This window comes from Lactuca virosa, chromosome 4, assembly GCF_052849685.1.
Source record: "Lactuca virosa cultivar CGN04683 chromosome 4, Lactuca_virosa_CGN04683_v6, whole genome shotgun sequence".
NCBI classification, from domain to species: Eukaryota; Viridiplantae; Streptophyta; class Magnoliopsida; order Asterales; family Asteraceae; genus Lactuca; species Lactuca virosa.
In genome coordinates, this window is record NC_136429.1 from 50209284 (window position 1) to 50225115 (window position 15832).

At 41.0% G+C, this 15832-nt stretch overlaps 1 pseudogene; it reads left to right on the forward strand.

Annotated features, from left to right (window-relative positions):
- Positions 1 to 11162: 11162 nt before the first annotated feature.
- Positions 11163 to 14732, forward strand: LOC145104030 (phytosulfokine receptor 1 pseudogene; annotated as a pseudogene).
- The last annotated feature ends 1100 nt before the right edge of the window (positions 14733 to 15832 follow it).

Sequence of the window (15832 nt, forward strand, 5' to 3'; positions counted from 1 at the left end):
CCCTTAAAAGTCAAACTTGGTCAACCATGGTCAAAGTCGAAGCCAACGGTTAAGGTCAACGTTCCATGTTGACCTAACACGCCGTGAGTACTAACAAACACGCCGTGTTTCGATGGTAAACAAATGGTCGGGAAAACCCCAGCCAACACGCTGTGTTTCAGCTGTTCCTTCGATTCCAGGGACTCCAAGAGTCAGATCTAAACTCAAATGCTATAAAAAATGATAAATTTTCCAACTTTATCCTTTGGGGATACTCCAAGAGTTCAAAAACCCATCTACAAGGCTTGAAGATTCAAGGGCTTAACCAATGCGCACAAAATCTTTGAGATCTGAAACCCAACCTTTCCAGAAGAGATTCTAGCCTCAAAATCATCCCAAAGGTTGGTGCTTTATAGACATGCATGTCCAATGCATGTCTTGAACCCAAAATGGGTCAAAAAGGGAAAATACGACCTAAACTCCACGCATGGCATCAAAACTGGGCTAATGACCAGATCCAAGCCACTACAAGGTCACCATGACCTGGATATTCATAAAGTTGCAAACTTTATGAGATCCATCCATTGCAACATCCAAGAATAAGGAGAAAAAGGGACAAAACTCAAGATCTAGCTACATAGAGGAATAAAATCGGATCTTGGACACTTATAAAGGTCCAAAAGAATGCCAAATTGAAGATGAGAGATTTGCTTGCTAGATCCTAGCTTCCTTCTTTCAACTTTCTTTCTTCTTTTGCTCCAAAAATACCATACTAGCTCACAAATGAGAGGGAAGGATGATTAGGGTTCACAAGGGACGATATGGGGGTTTGGAGGCTGATAAAAGATCAACCCTAGGGACTTAAGAAGATTAAATAGGGTGCAAAACCCTAAAATTTTGGGTTTATCATCCAGTTGTCACCAACACGTCGTGTTGGTCCATAAAAATATGCGGCCCAAAAGTCCTTCAACACGCCATGGTGAGGCTTCTAGCACGCCGTGTTCCAATGGAAAAACGTGCTTAAGGAATAAATCTAATACCTGGGAATAATGATGTTACAACTCTCCCCCACTTGGACTAGGCTTTGTCCTTGAAGCCTGCTGCGGTAAACAAATCCGGATAATGCTCCCGCATCTCAGCCTCCGGCTCCCAGTTCCACTCAGAGCCCCTTCAGTGCTGCCACCATACCTTTAGTAAAGGTACTTCCTTGCTACGCAAAACCTTTTCCTTCCTTTCCAGAATAGCTACCGGCCTCTCGACATAGTTCAGGCGCTCATCAATCTGAATATCATCCAATGATACCACTGCATCCTCACCAAATACGCACTTTTGCAGCTGCGAAACATGGAAAGTGCTATGAATCTGACTAAGCTCCTCAGGAAGATCCAATCTATAAGCAACCTTTCCAACCCTGGTAATAACCCGAAATGGCCCAATATATTGGGGACCAAACTTCCCCCTCTTCCTAAAGTGAATCACACCTTTCCAAGGTGGGACCTTCAGCAACACCATGTCACCGACCTGAAACTCCAACTCATATCGACATCGGTCGGCATAGCTCTTTTACCGACTCTGAGCAGTCTGCAATCTGTGCCTGATCTGTTGGATCATCTCTATAATCTGAATGACCACCTCTGTCCGCTCCATAAACCTGTGACCAACCTTGCCCCAACAGACTGGGGCACGACACCTCCGCCTATACTAAAGCTCAAAAGGCGGAGCACCAATGCTGGAGTGAAAACTGTTGTTGTAGGAGAACTCCGCAAGAGGCAGGTAGGAGTCCCAACTCCCACCAAAATCAATGATACAAGCTCGAAACATATCCTCAAGAGTTTGTATCGTCCATTCACTCTGGCCGTCGATCTGCGGATGATAAGCTGTGCTGAAGTGCAAATTCGTACCCAGTTCCTCATGGAACTTCTGGCAAAATCGGGAGGTGAATCAAACATCACGGTCTGAAACAATGGAGACCGGAACCCCATGGTGAGCAACAATCTCGCGAATATACACATCGGCCAACTTTTCGGCCGAAGAACTCTCCCGAACCGCTAGGAAATGGGCACTCTTGGTCAATCAATCCACGGTAACCCATCAAAACCCTTTGCCGTCTTCGGCAACTTGGTGATGAAGTCAATCGAAATCTGCTCCCATTTCCACATGGGAACCTCCAGAGGCTACAGCTTGCCATGCAGCCTCTAATTCACGGCCTTGACCATCCTGCAGGTCAAGCACCTCTCAACATACCAGGCGATTTTCCTCTTCATACACATCCACCAATAACTCAATCTTAGATCCCGATACATCTTAGTGGCCCCCAGATGAATAGAGAAACGAGACTTATGAGCCTCTTCCAGCACAATCTGTCTGACCCCACCAGACATAGGAACCCAAACCCGACCACAACGGGTCAACAACCCATGACTATCCGGAACAAATCTGGTGATCTCACCCCTGATCCTCTCAATCTTCCAATTCTCTTCCCGAACACCCTCAGACTGAGCTTCTCTAATCAATCCCAATAACAGAGAATCCACTAATATCCTCATACATGACACCCCGTCATAAGGTCCAGTCGACTTGCAGCTCAAGGCATCCGCCACCACATTCGCTTTACCCGGATGGTAAAGGATCTCTCAGTCATAATCCTTGACTACGTCCAGCCACCTGCGTTGCCTCATGTTCAGGTTCGTCTAATCCATAATGTGTCTCAAACTCTTGTGATCCATGTAGATCGTACATCGGACCCCATACAAATAGTTCCTCCAAATCTTGAGGGAAAAAACCACAGCCCCCAACTCAAGATCATGCGTGGGATATCTCGACTCATGCGGCTTCAGCTGCTGCGAAACATAAGCTATCACCCATCCTCTCTGCATGAGGACTGCTCCCAACCCAGTGATGGATGCATCATAAAAAACCACAAAATCCTCAATTCCCTCCGGGAGGGTCAAAACTGGGGCCTCGTATAGCTTCTACCGAAGGGTCTCGAATGATGACTGCTGCTTAGGGCCCCACCGGAAATCCACCCCCTTCCTCGTCAAACGAGTGAGGGGTACTGCAATCTTGGAGAAATCATGAATGAAATCTCTGGTAGTACCCTGCTAATCCCAAGAAACTCCTGATATCCGAGGGAGATTTTGGAACCTCCCACTGCATCACTGCCTCGATCTTGGACGGATCAACCAAAATCCCATCCTGGTTAACAAGGTGTCCAAGGAACTGAACCTCTCGTAACCAGAACTTGCACTTCGAGAACTTAGCATAAAGTCATTCTCGCCTCAAAACCCCCATGAGCTTGTGAAGATGCTCCTCATGTTGCTCTCTGGTCTTGGAATATACCAAGATATCATCAATAAACACGATCACTGAACGCTCGAGCATCGGCCTGCATACCCGATTCATTAAATCCATAAAAGGTGCAGGCGCATTGGTGAGCCCAAATGGAATCACCACGAACTCGTAATGCCCATAACGAGTCCGGAACACGGTCTTCTCCACGTCCTCCTCCCTCACCCTGACCTGATGATAACCGGACCTCAGATCAATCTTGGAGAACCAAGATGCACCCTGCAACTGATCAAATAGGTCATTAATCCACGGAAGGGGATAACGGTTCTTCATCGTTAACTTGTTCAACTCCCCGTAATCAATACACATCCGGTGTGAACCATCCTTCTTCTTGACAAATAAAATCGGCGCTCCCTACGGAGAACTACTCGATATGATGAACTTCTTGCCTAGCAGCTCCTGCAACTGAGATGAAAACTCCTGCATCTCAGGCGGTGCCAAACGATACGACGCCTTGGCAATCGGGGCCGCATCTGGCACAAGGTCAATCCTAAACTCGACCTGCCTCTCAGGAGGCACTCCAGGTAACTCCTCCAGAAATACATCAACGAACTCCCTACGGACCGGATCATCAGCAACCGAAACCGGATCCCCAATCCGTGTACCCACCACATAAGCCAAATAACATGCACAACTATGCTGAATATACTGACGATCCCTGCCTGCAGAACAAAACCTTGAACCCATCCTGGTGCCCTCTCCATAAATAACCAGTTCTCCCCCCACTTGGGGTTCGAACTACCATGCGCTGGCCCTCACAATCGATCATAGCACTGAAACAAATCAACCAATCCATACCCACAATCACACGGACATCCCCCATGGGGATAGGGATCAAATCAATCGGAAAGGATACCCCGAAGATCTCTAGAATGCAACCCTGATATACCGAAGAAGTAGAAACCCCATGTTCGTTGGCAATAGAAACTTGCAACGGACACTCCAACTCCCCTAAGGGCTTAGCAAACTCCCTTCTAAAAGACCGAGAAACAAAGGACCGACTCGCACCCGAGTCAAACAACACTAAAGCAGGCAAGGAGTTCACTAAGAACGTACCTACCAAAGGTACAAATATATAAGCATAATACAAACATGATCAAAAAAATAAGGGATAGAAACATACCAGTCACAACATCTGGTGCTGCTCTGGCCTCCTAAACGGTAAGCTGGAAAGCGCGCCCTCGATCCCTCAGAGGCTCCATCCTGCTCTGACTTCCATCAATGATCCTCAAATTAGCCGGCGATGGAGCCTGCGCCAGCCTGGAAACGAGCGATGGACAGTTGGCCTTCACATGGAAAACCTGGTTACAATGATAACAAATCCTGGAACTGAGTGACGGAGCCTGCTGGTGGCAATCCCTCGCCATGTGGCCCTGCTGGCCACAGTTGTGGCACCCAGACGATGATCAACAAGCACCCGCATGCGCCTTGTCGCACTTCCCACAAGTGCAGTCCTTTCGGCCCCCATATCTGACATCAGCGGTCTTAAACTGCTTTGGCGTACGCTGCGACTGCGCCATGACCGGACTCTACTCCCTCGTCTGCAGATCAATCTCAATCTCACGCCACCTGGCGGCCTCCTGCATCTCCAACAATGAACCATATCACTGTGTAGAAACAAACTTCCTGATCTCCGTCTTGAGCATTCTCAAGTAACGAGTCATCTGAGCCTGCTTAGATGCAGCAAACTCAGTGCAGAACATAGCTCTCTCTATGAACATCTTGGTGATCTCTGTCACCGTCTCAGTACCCTGCCTCAAGTCCAGATACTCCTGGGCCAACCTCTCTCGCTGCACCAGCGGAACATATCGGGAGCGGAACATCTCAGAAAACTGCTCCCAAGTCACAACAGCTCTCTACACAGCAGAATAGGAACTGGTAGCGAGCCTCCACCAATCCTTCGCTCTGAACCTCAGAATATTTAGAGCGCACCTGACCTTCTGGTCAGCAAGGCATAAACAAGTGAAGAAACATCCCTCCAAATCAGATATCCACCTCATGGAAATGATCGGATCCTCCACCCCATCGAAAGGCGGGGGCTTCGTATTGTCAAAGTCCCGATACTAAAAAACCCAACCTGGTCCAACACCAGCAGCTGCTACGGCTGCAACAACAGCAGTCTCGGCAATGGCTGTGTATCTGTCATCAAAAAACTCCATCATCATGGTCTTAAGAGACCCAAACAGCTCCGGTATCTGATCCCGAACAATGGCTACAACCTATTCATGAAGAATCTCCCTAATCTGGGCATCCAACTCATCTGCCCCAATCTACCTGCCGACTCCGGATCCGATCTCAACTCGCCTCGTAGTCACCATACTAAAAATACACCAGGGAGATATCAGATAATACGCATAACATAACACGGGAAGCAACTCCCAACAAGCCCTAGGGGTTGTGACTTCTTTGCTACGCGTACGAGTCCTGTGCTTTCAGTAGTACAAGCCCATACTACCTTCCACACCTATCTGTAATTGTCCCTGAGGATCACCACAAAAACCCTAACAATACTTTCTAGCATACTCATACTCTCAATCCTCACATCCTAGAGGATAACTGTATATATATATATATATATATATATATATATATATATATATATATATATATATATATATATATATATATATATATATATATCAAAACTGGCCGGCTGACCCCACACCACTCATCCATGAAACTTCCACCAACCTTGTAACACTCGTGTATGCTAGCCATACATAAAACTGGACCTTATAAACAGTCGAATATCGGATCCTACCCTAAGCCCTTCATCAGACAAGAACAGGAAATAAGGCAAGACCAAACACTCTCAGGCTATAAAATCTTAGTTTTACATAACCATGATGCATACACTAAACAACTACAGTAATGATGTCAATTCCATTTGAGAAGAACCTTAGGCTATCAGGCATCATATAATCAGGCAATTCTATCATGCAAACATACTAAAGATCCCTAGCCTATCACTAGCATACTGTTCTAACTATCATAATATCAAATAATAGTAAGGTATTTTGGGGTCTACTTATTGGCTCCGACTGTCGTACACATCTCATCCTCCTTGATTATTTTGAAAACAATTTGAAAATCATTTTAAAATCTTTTTCCTTAGTTTGAGACTGGATTCACACGAGTGTTCCTCCAATTCACTCAAACTAAGGCTCTAATTCCAACTTCTAACACTCATAAAATTCATGAAAATTTAAACTTTTTCAACCAACCAAAAATCAAAATTGTTTACATTGTAGTTTTCAAAACGAGTTTAAACATCAGAGTAATCCCAAAATCATGAAATAAAACATGAGGATGTGCACAATCATGCCTTCGCCTTCCCACGATCCTCTGAGGTACCTGAAACATAATCCAAAGCTGTAAGCCCAAAGATTAGTGAGCTCCCCCAAAATACCAATACATATCAAACATCACAAATATAATAACAGCATGTAATGGCTCCACAGCTAAAAAAATAGATTACCCTTGAGCCCACAACATAAGTCTGGCTTGCCCCCTGGGCCCACAACTTATGTATGGCTTGCTCCCCGACCCTCAGTACGAGTCTAACATGCCCTACCTGACCCTCAGCTCGCATATGGAATGATCACGAGCCCTTAGTATGAGTCTGGCATGCCCTTCCTAGCCCTCAGCTCATATCTGGTATGCTCTAGGGTTTGTTGGCTACAACACGGATCAGTAAAATCTCAACCCAACACACACCATATGTCGACATATAACAGATAATATCATATTCAGATAACATGAAGTATCACAGGTAGTCCTACAGATCTAGCAAACTAGCATATCAAAACTAGCATGCATATCTACTCCATACTCAACATACACAATATCAGGTTATTAAACCAATGGGCCGGCCTTGGTGTCTTCGACCCGAAAGTATAGTGAGGAAGACTCACCTCACAAGCTGGACAAAACTGATAAGGTCCGACTCCGAATCTCAGCTCTCTAATCAAAACCTACATCCACCAAGTGACCATTCCATCAAAACCCAAATATACCCAAAATACCCTTAAAAGTCAAACTTGTTCAACCATGGTCAAAGTCGAAGTCAACGGTCAAGGTCAACAGTCCATGTTTACCTAACACGCCGTGAGTACTAACAAATACGCCGTGTTTCGATGGTAAACAAATGGTCGAGAAAACCCCAGCCAACACGCCGTGTTGGCAGGCAAACACGTCGTGTTTGCCCCAGCTTAATACATTCAGCTGTTCCTTCGATTCCAGGGACTCCAAGACTCAGATCTAAACTCAAATGCTATAAAAAAAAAGGATAAATTTTCCAACTTTATCCTTTGGGGCTACTCCAAGAGTTCGAAAACCCATCCACAAGGCTTGAAGATTCAATGGCTTAACCAATGAGCACAAAATCTTTGAGATCTGAAACCCAACCTTTCCAGAAGAGATTCTAGCCTCAAAATCATCCCAAAGGTTGGTGCTTTATAGACATGCATGTCCAATGCATGTCTTGAACCCAAAATGGGTCAAAAAGGGAAAATACGACCTAAACTCCATGCATGGCATCAAAACTTGGCTAATGACCAGATCCAAGCCACTACAAGGTTACCTTGACCTGGAGATTCATAAAGTTGCAAACTTTATGAGATACATCCATTGCAACGTCCAAGAATAAGGAGAAAAAGGGACAAAACTCAAGATAGCTACATAGAGGAATAAAAATCGGATCTTGGACACTTACAGAGGTCCAGAAGAGTGCCAAAGTGAATATGAGAGCTTTTCTTGCTAGATCCTTACTTCCTTCTTCCAACTTTCTTCTTATTTTGCTCCAAAAATACCACGCTAGCTCACAAATGAGAGGGAAGGATGATTAGGGTTCCCAAGGGCCGATATGGGGGTTTGGAGGCTGATAAAAGATTAGCCATATGGACTTAAGGAGATTAAATAGGGTGCAAAACCCTAAAATTTAGGGTTTTTCATCCAGCCGCCAAACGTTGTGTTTCCCTCACCAACACGCCATGTTCATCTATAAAAACGCGCGGACCAAAAGTCCTTCAACACGCCATGGTGAGGCTTCCACCACACCGTGTTCCAATGGAAAAACATGCTTAAGGAATAAATCTCATACCTGGGAATTGGGATGTTATACCATCCAAAAGGTCTAAACATTAGCTCCTTAAGGCCCAAAGCCTTTACACAATCGACTTCTGGCCCACGGCCCTGAAATAAGAAATGTCAGGAACAGGATGTTACATTATTAGAACTATGTGTAGGTTGATCAGAGTGTGACTACTTCATATTCCACATCCGAAAGATACTTATAATGTCTTCAGATTAGGTGAGTTATACTAACTCCCTTACTATATGGGCTTTATTTATTTATGTGTGTTATTGTCCACAGATACCCCTACCACAACAGAGTGGACAATAAATAGAATGTAAGTTGTTCCCAAGCTGGGGGTAATTTATACTCTTATCTCTTATTCCTAAGTTGGGGAGTAAGGGGGTGGTTCTCGGATCAGGGAACAAAGATAGTTGGTACCAACAAAGTGTGTTAGGAACTAGTGTGTTCAATTATTGTTGTGTGCTCTATGTGTTAAGTGTTAAATGTAAGTAAATGATCAATATAATGAAAATTGATTAGGAAATGGGTGATGTTTTGTATACAATTATTTTTAGTCATACACAACAATTTATGTTTTATATATTTGTATAGTACAACTATCTAATGCATAAATTGTCCTATATAAGAAAAATGACTATTTTTTTCTTAATTTTTATTGATCTTTGCAATATGTGATTTGGTGTGGTCACAATACAAACAAAAGAAAATTAAAAATCGAATAAATGAGATGATGTGTATTTGCGAAGGAAAAAGAGAGAGAGTGTTCTTAGATAAATATGTTTTGAATATCAATACGATTTGTCAATTTTTGTGGAAAACACTTTTTGAATTCTGACCCAATTGCTTAGGGTTACAACTTACACAAATTCAGAATTTGGATAATCCAAGAAAAACCTAAATTTCAGACAAAATTCGAGACCAAAACATAAAAAATACATTGCTTTCGTACATTTTGTTTTCTTCGAGACAATATTTTGGCAGAGTTACGCTATGATACAAATAAGATGATATGTAACAACTCAATTTAGCTATTATAAAGACACCAACCGATTGAATTTTATTATAAAGACACATGACGGTTGACTTTCTGGTGAGAAAATAAATGAGCGGACACATTATCTTATATGGATAGTATTTCGAAACGGGGCCCTGCCCCGCACCCCGTAAGTGCAGCCCTCCTTGACTCCACCAGAGGATCTACCCTTGGACCTCGTCAGGGGCAATGCCTCTTCAAACCCAATTAGGGCCGATTTCCGCGAAGCCCATGTTCAAAAGTTCACATTAGCTTATCCGGTTGTCTATTTTGCACCTCCAATCTTGGGTTATAGCCAAAGCCAAACTTAACATGTCTAGATTTAATCTTGGTTATATTAAAAAGATTGATGCCATTAAAATCATCAACATGTGTGAGAGTGATGCAGTTTGAAAATAAAAATTAGATGGTTGACATATGGGGCAACTTAAAAGAAATATGAAATTAGATTGAAAAACCAATTAAGAAAAGAAAGAAAGAAAAAGAGACACCACAAGAAAAAAATGAACACAAATTTGTTAGAATATAGAGAGAGAAGATAAGAAAAAAAAGGCAAATGTCATATTAAAGATTCTACTTTGTATCTCTATATATTTCCACACTTTGTATCTCTATATATTTCCACATGAGAGTTGTAAATTATGAGAATTCATAAAAGGGAAATATGATAATTTTTCTACTGAATGTCATTTTAGCTCTTTGTATATAAAGGATAAAAGGTAAATAAAGCTTAGTCATTTAAAATTTAAAACTTTAAAATACAACTAATGAATATTCGGTGGGTATTAATTGCAAAGTATCACATGTTTTGTAAGGATTGTAATCAAGCGTTATATCAATGAATTTAACTTATCAATTTGATAAAACTAGCGTGTATGTTTTAAATATATAGTTACGTTATATATACAGCGTTTAGTACGAATATTTTTAGATTTCAAGAAAAAGTTCGAAAAAAAAAAGTTTCAGTTAAAAAAAAAAAAATTCAAAAAGTGTTTTTTATAGTTTTTGAGAACTTTTAACTTTTATTTTTTAACTAACAAAAAAAAATTTATAACAGAACTGTATTAAAAGTTGATTGAAAGGTCCCCATCACATAATAAGTCTCATTGAGACAAAATATGTAAACTTACAAGTAGAATAGTAGGTGTTTGAATGTTTAACCGGTCTTAAAAAATGTTTTAACTAAATTTATATATTTAAAGGCTAACTATTATTTTATCAAACACTCACATGTAAATAAAAACTACAATTTTTAGCTAGCAACTAATTTTACCAAATATGTCAGTAATTATGTTTATATTTGATAAACAAAACATTTATTTAATTTTTATATGATGGTTTAGAAATTTAGGCTTTAAATGTTGATTTAGAAAGAAATATATACATATATTACCCTAAATATTCTCTTCTTATGATAGACTTTCTTACTAAAATATGTTTATTTTTTCAAACAAAATCTAGAATTTTATCAGAATATAATCTAAAACATATTATTATGTTTAGAAATCACAATAGTAAACGAAATAGCGTCAATAGTCAACAAAAATTAAGTTAAAATAAACAATTTAAATATTAAGAAAATAATATTATACCATATAATAATCATATATATAATAATATTTCACCTTCTTTTTCTCCAGAAATAATAGGATCTCCCGGGTCTACATGGCTCCCTTTTAAATTAATTACCTGCGTTTTCACTATCACCACCAGTCCACCACCACCAACGGCTTCTTAATCCTTTCCCCACCCCCTCTCTTTCTCTCTCTAAAAGCTTTGACTGCTTTCTCTCTCTAGAATCAAAATAAAACCCTAAAATCTACAAGCAAAAGAAAAACCCACCTCCTTTTATGGACCAAACACGTATTCAGTGTTCTTCAATAACCTTAACTTTATGATCTTCACTTTTGCTCCGACAACCTGTTCATCATTTTGGATTTTGCTGTCTTGACTAGTACGTGCTTCAATTTTTAGTCAAAAAGCAATTGATCTGAGGGAACCCCTATCAAGAAATTTCGATTTACCTTACCAAATGAGGTTTCTAATTGAATCCTGAAGCCTTACCAAATTTCAAACCTTGTTTACCTTTTTTGCTTCGATTTTATGTTTACTGGGATGGTTGTTTTGTGGAAGATATGGGTACTTGTGATTCTTCTTGGGGTTTCTCGGGTTCTTGTGATTTCACAGAACCTAACATGCAATTCCAACGATTTAAGAGCTTTAGAGGGTTTCAAGAATGAATTAGATTCCGCCATTGATGGATGGTGGCCTACGAATTCATCATCATCCGCCTCAACCTCCTTCAATTGCTGTAATTGGGTAGGAATTAAGTGTAATTCCGATTCCGGTAGGATTGTTACATTAGAACTCCCGAAGAAAAGGTTAACAGGTGCTTTTTCTGATCTAATTTCCAATTTAGATCAGCTTAGAACTCTCAATCTTTCTGGTAATTTCCTCAGCGGCCCTCTTCCACTTTCCCTCTTTCATTTCGCCCATCTGGAAGTTCTTGATTTGAGCAGTAATGATTTTAATGGAGCTTTCCCTGATAGCATTAACCTACCTGCACTTCAAGAATTAGACTTCTCTGGTAATGGCTTTCATGGTTCTATTCCCGCCGGTATATTTGTTAAGTCCACCGGACTTCGTGTGCTTAAATTAGCTGTGAATTCGTTAAATGGAAGCATCCCACCCGAACTCGGGGACTGTAAATTCCTTGAACATATATGTGTCGCTTCCAATCTTCTTTCCGGCGCCATTCCGGAGTTCTTATTCCATCTACCTCGATTGGGGGCATTGGATCTTCAAGATAACTCCTTCACTTCCATCACCGGAATCGGTAATTCCTCTAGCCATGTTACCCGTTTGGATGTTTCATCAAACCAGCTTTCCGGGAATCTACCGGATTTCTTCCATAATTTTCCAAACTTGACTCATTTCTCAGCTCAATCGAATCGTTTCTCCGGTGGCATACCTTCTTCACTCTCAAATTCACCGGCCATTTCTTTTCTTAATTTAAGAAACAATTCCTTCAATGGTCCCATTGAATTCAACTGTTCCATGATGACGAACCTCACCTCACTTGATCTTGGCACCAACAACTTTTCCGGTTCCATTCCTGACGACCTTTCATCTTGCCGGAATTTAAGAGCTATAAATCTCGCTAGAAACAGATTCCGTGGTGAAATCCCTGAAACTTTCAAAAATTTCCGATCACTATCTTACCTTTCCCTCTCGAATTGCAGTTTCAGTAACCTCTCAACCACTCTTAATATCCTTCAACACTGTCCAAACCTAACCGTTTTGGTTCTAACCATGAACTTTCGTGGTGAACAATTGCCGGCCGATGATGATAAATTAAGTTTCAGAGCACTCAAAGCTCTCGTAATTGCAAACTGTGGACTTTCCGGCCGCATACCCACGTGGTTAAAAGATTCAACACAATTGCAGTTGTTAGATTTATCGTGGAATAATTTGGTAGGTTCGATTCCATCTTATTTAGGTGATTTCCAGTCTCTTTTTTACTTGGATCTATCCAACAACTCGTTTTCGGGGGTGATACCAAAGAACCTCACGCAATTACCTTGCCTCAGTTTCCGGGAAGTCTCACTGGAAGAGGGTTCACCGGATTTCCCTTTTTTCCGGCGACCCAACATCAGTAACAGAGCAGTCGCGTTGCAATATAATCAGATTATGAGCTTCCCGCCTCTTCTTGATCTCAGTAACAACCACCTCACCGGGTCAATCTGGCCGGAATTTGGGAACTTGAAAAGGCTAATTGTTTTGGACCTGAAACACAACAATATCTCCGGTGGAATTCCCAGCTCTTTGTCAGGGATGACGAGTATTGAAATTCTTGATCTGTCGTATAACAATTTGACAGGATGGATCCCTCCTTCGTTGGTGAATTTAACCTTTTTGTCCAAATTTAGTGTCGCTTACAATGATTTAACTGGGTTGATCCCAAAGGGAGGCCAGTTCACAACGTTTACAAATTCAAGTTTCGAAGGAAACAAGTTATGCGATTACACTTGCCAGAATTCAAACGAACTCTTTCCACAATCCCAAAACAGGAAATCCAGGAAAAGCAAAGGCGCAATTGCAGGTATGGCAATCGGAATCGGAATCGGGACATTATTCATTCTTCTACTCATGTTCTTGATCGTTCTTCGCGCAACAACCAGACAAGAAGTCGATCCAGAAAAAGAAGATGAAACCGATAGCAACAAAGAAGAACACGAATCGAGACTAGTCGTTCTTTTCCAGAAATCAAACGAAAACAACAAAGATCTTTCCCTCAACGATCTTTTGAAATCAACCAACAGTTTCGATCAAGCAAACATAATCGGATGTGGAGGATTTGGTCTCGTCTTTAAAGCCACCCTCCCAGACGGCCGGAAAGTCGCCATTAAACGGTTGTCCGGCGACACTGGTCAAGTCGATCGCGAATTCCAAGCGGAAGTGGAAACCCTCTCGCGGGCCCAGCACCCAAATCTTGTCCTCCTTCAAGGCTATTGCCAACACAAAAACGACAAATTCTTGATCTACTCATTCATGGAAAACGGAAGTCTCGATTACTGGCTACACGAAAAACCAGACGGCCGGTCAAAAGTAAACTGGGGCACCCGGTTACGAATCGCACAAGGCGCAATTAAAGGACTCGCGTATCTACACCAATCTTGCGACCCCCATATCCTTCATCGAGACATCAAATCAAGCAATATACTTCTAGATGAGAATTTCGAAGCCCATTTAGCTGATTTTGGGCTTGCGAGACTGATACTACCATATGATACTCATGTGACGACTGATTTGGTTGGGACTTTGGGGTACATTCCTCCTGAATATGGTCAGGCGTCGGTGGCATCTTACAAAGGAGATGTTTATAGTTTTGGGGTTGTTCTTTTGGAGCTTTTGACTGGGAAAAGACCGATGGATATGTGTAAACCGAAGGGGAGTAGAGATTTGATTTCGTTTGTGATGCAGATGAAGAGGGAGAAACGGGAGAATGAAGTGTTTGATTCGTTTGTTTTTGATAAAGATAATGCCAAGGGGATGTTGTGGGTTCTTGAGATTGCTTGTGTTTGTTTGAATGAGAATCCCAAGTTGAGGCCTTCGACTCAGGAGTTAGTTTGTTGGCTTCATCATGGTTGTCTTGGCACTTAGTTTTGTTTGTTTGTTTGTTCGTTTATTTTTTCGATTTGTTTGTTTTGTAATTTTTGATTTTGGTGTATATATAAGTATATGTATATAAGCAGGAAAATGGGTTTCAGAAAACGTTGCAAGTAGGGATGAACATAACCGGGTATCCAGCCAAATCCCTTGGAACCGGAACCGGAACCGCCTACACCGGTTTTTCAATTTTTAGAACCGGAACTGAAACCGGCGGGAACCGGTTCCGATACTGGGTACCCGGTTTCTAAATATCTTAAAATATTTCTCACTATAAAAAATAGATACAATAGTATACAACATATATTAAGTCAAAAATTACAAAAATCTCGTTAGACAATGAATTTAAAACAAAGGTTGTCAAAAAATGCTCTCCTATAGTTCAAACTTAATAACTCAAAGATTTAATAGTAACTTATAATAGTAAAATTGTTGCATGATTGCCAATTCGTGGGGGTTCTTAATTAGAAAAAAGGAAGCTGCACAAAACACCTAATTACTAAAAACATGGTTAATCCTTTAAAGGTGGTCGATAATATTATTTCCATGTCCTACACGTGGTGCAGTCACAGGAGTCCTCACGGGTGTGAAAGTTTGGCCGATTGGAATTGTTCGCCTTTTAATCATCTTCCCTGTTAATTTTTCTGTTTTTTACTATACTTTGTTTCTATCGTTTGGTTCTCTTGCCTTGATTTAGCTTCTTGCTAATCTTGTACTTTCATATTTATTTATATATTTATATATCATTTGCTGTTTCAAAAAAAAAAATCAAAAAAAAAAACATGGTTGACTACAAAATTTATAGGCAACCTTTCATTTTAATATTTTGTAATCCTACTGATTTGGGATGACCATCAATTTTTCCTTGCTTAATATCCCACATCATAAAACACGCTGCATTGGAAATAGAAGACTACTAGAATTTTTTTTTTGGAAAACGGAGAATATTATAAAATCCACATCAAGGAGATGAGGAGGAAAATATAAAACACTACAAGGAGAGTATGAAGGAAAGAAAACAAGAAAAACAATTGGAGAATATTACAAACAAAGGAAAGGACATAAGTTCCAAACTCTTCGGTCCATTTTTTTGAATGATCCCCTATATTTGCACCAGATGAATGTTATTGCTTTTATTCTTTCCACTGTATTCGCCGGGACTACTGAAGCTTTTTCAAAAATCCTTTTGTTTCTATCCGTCCATA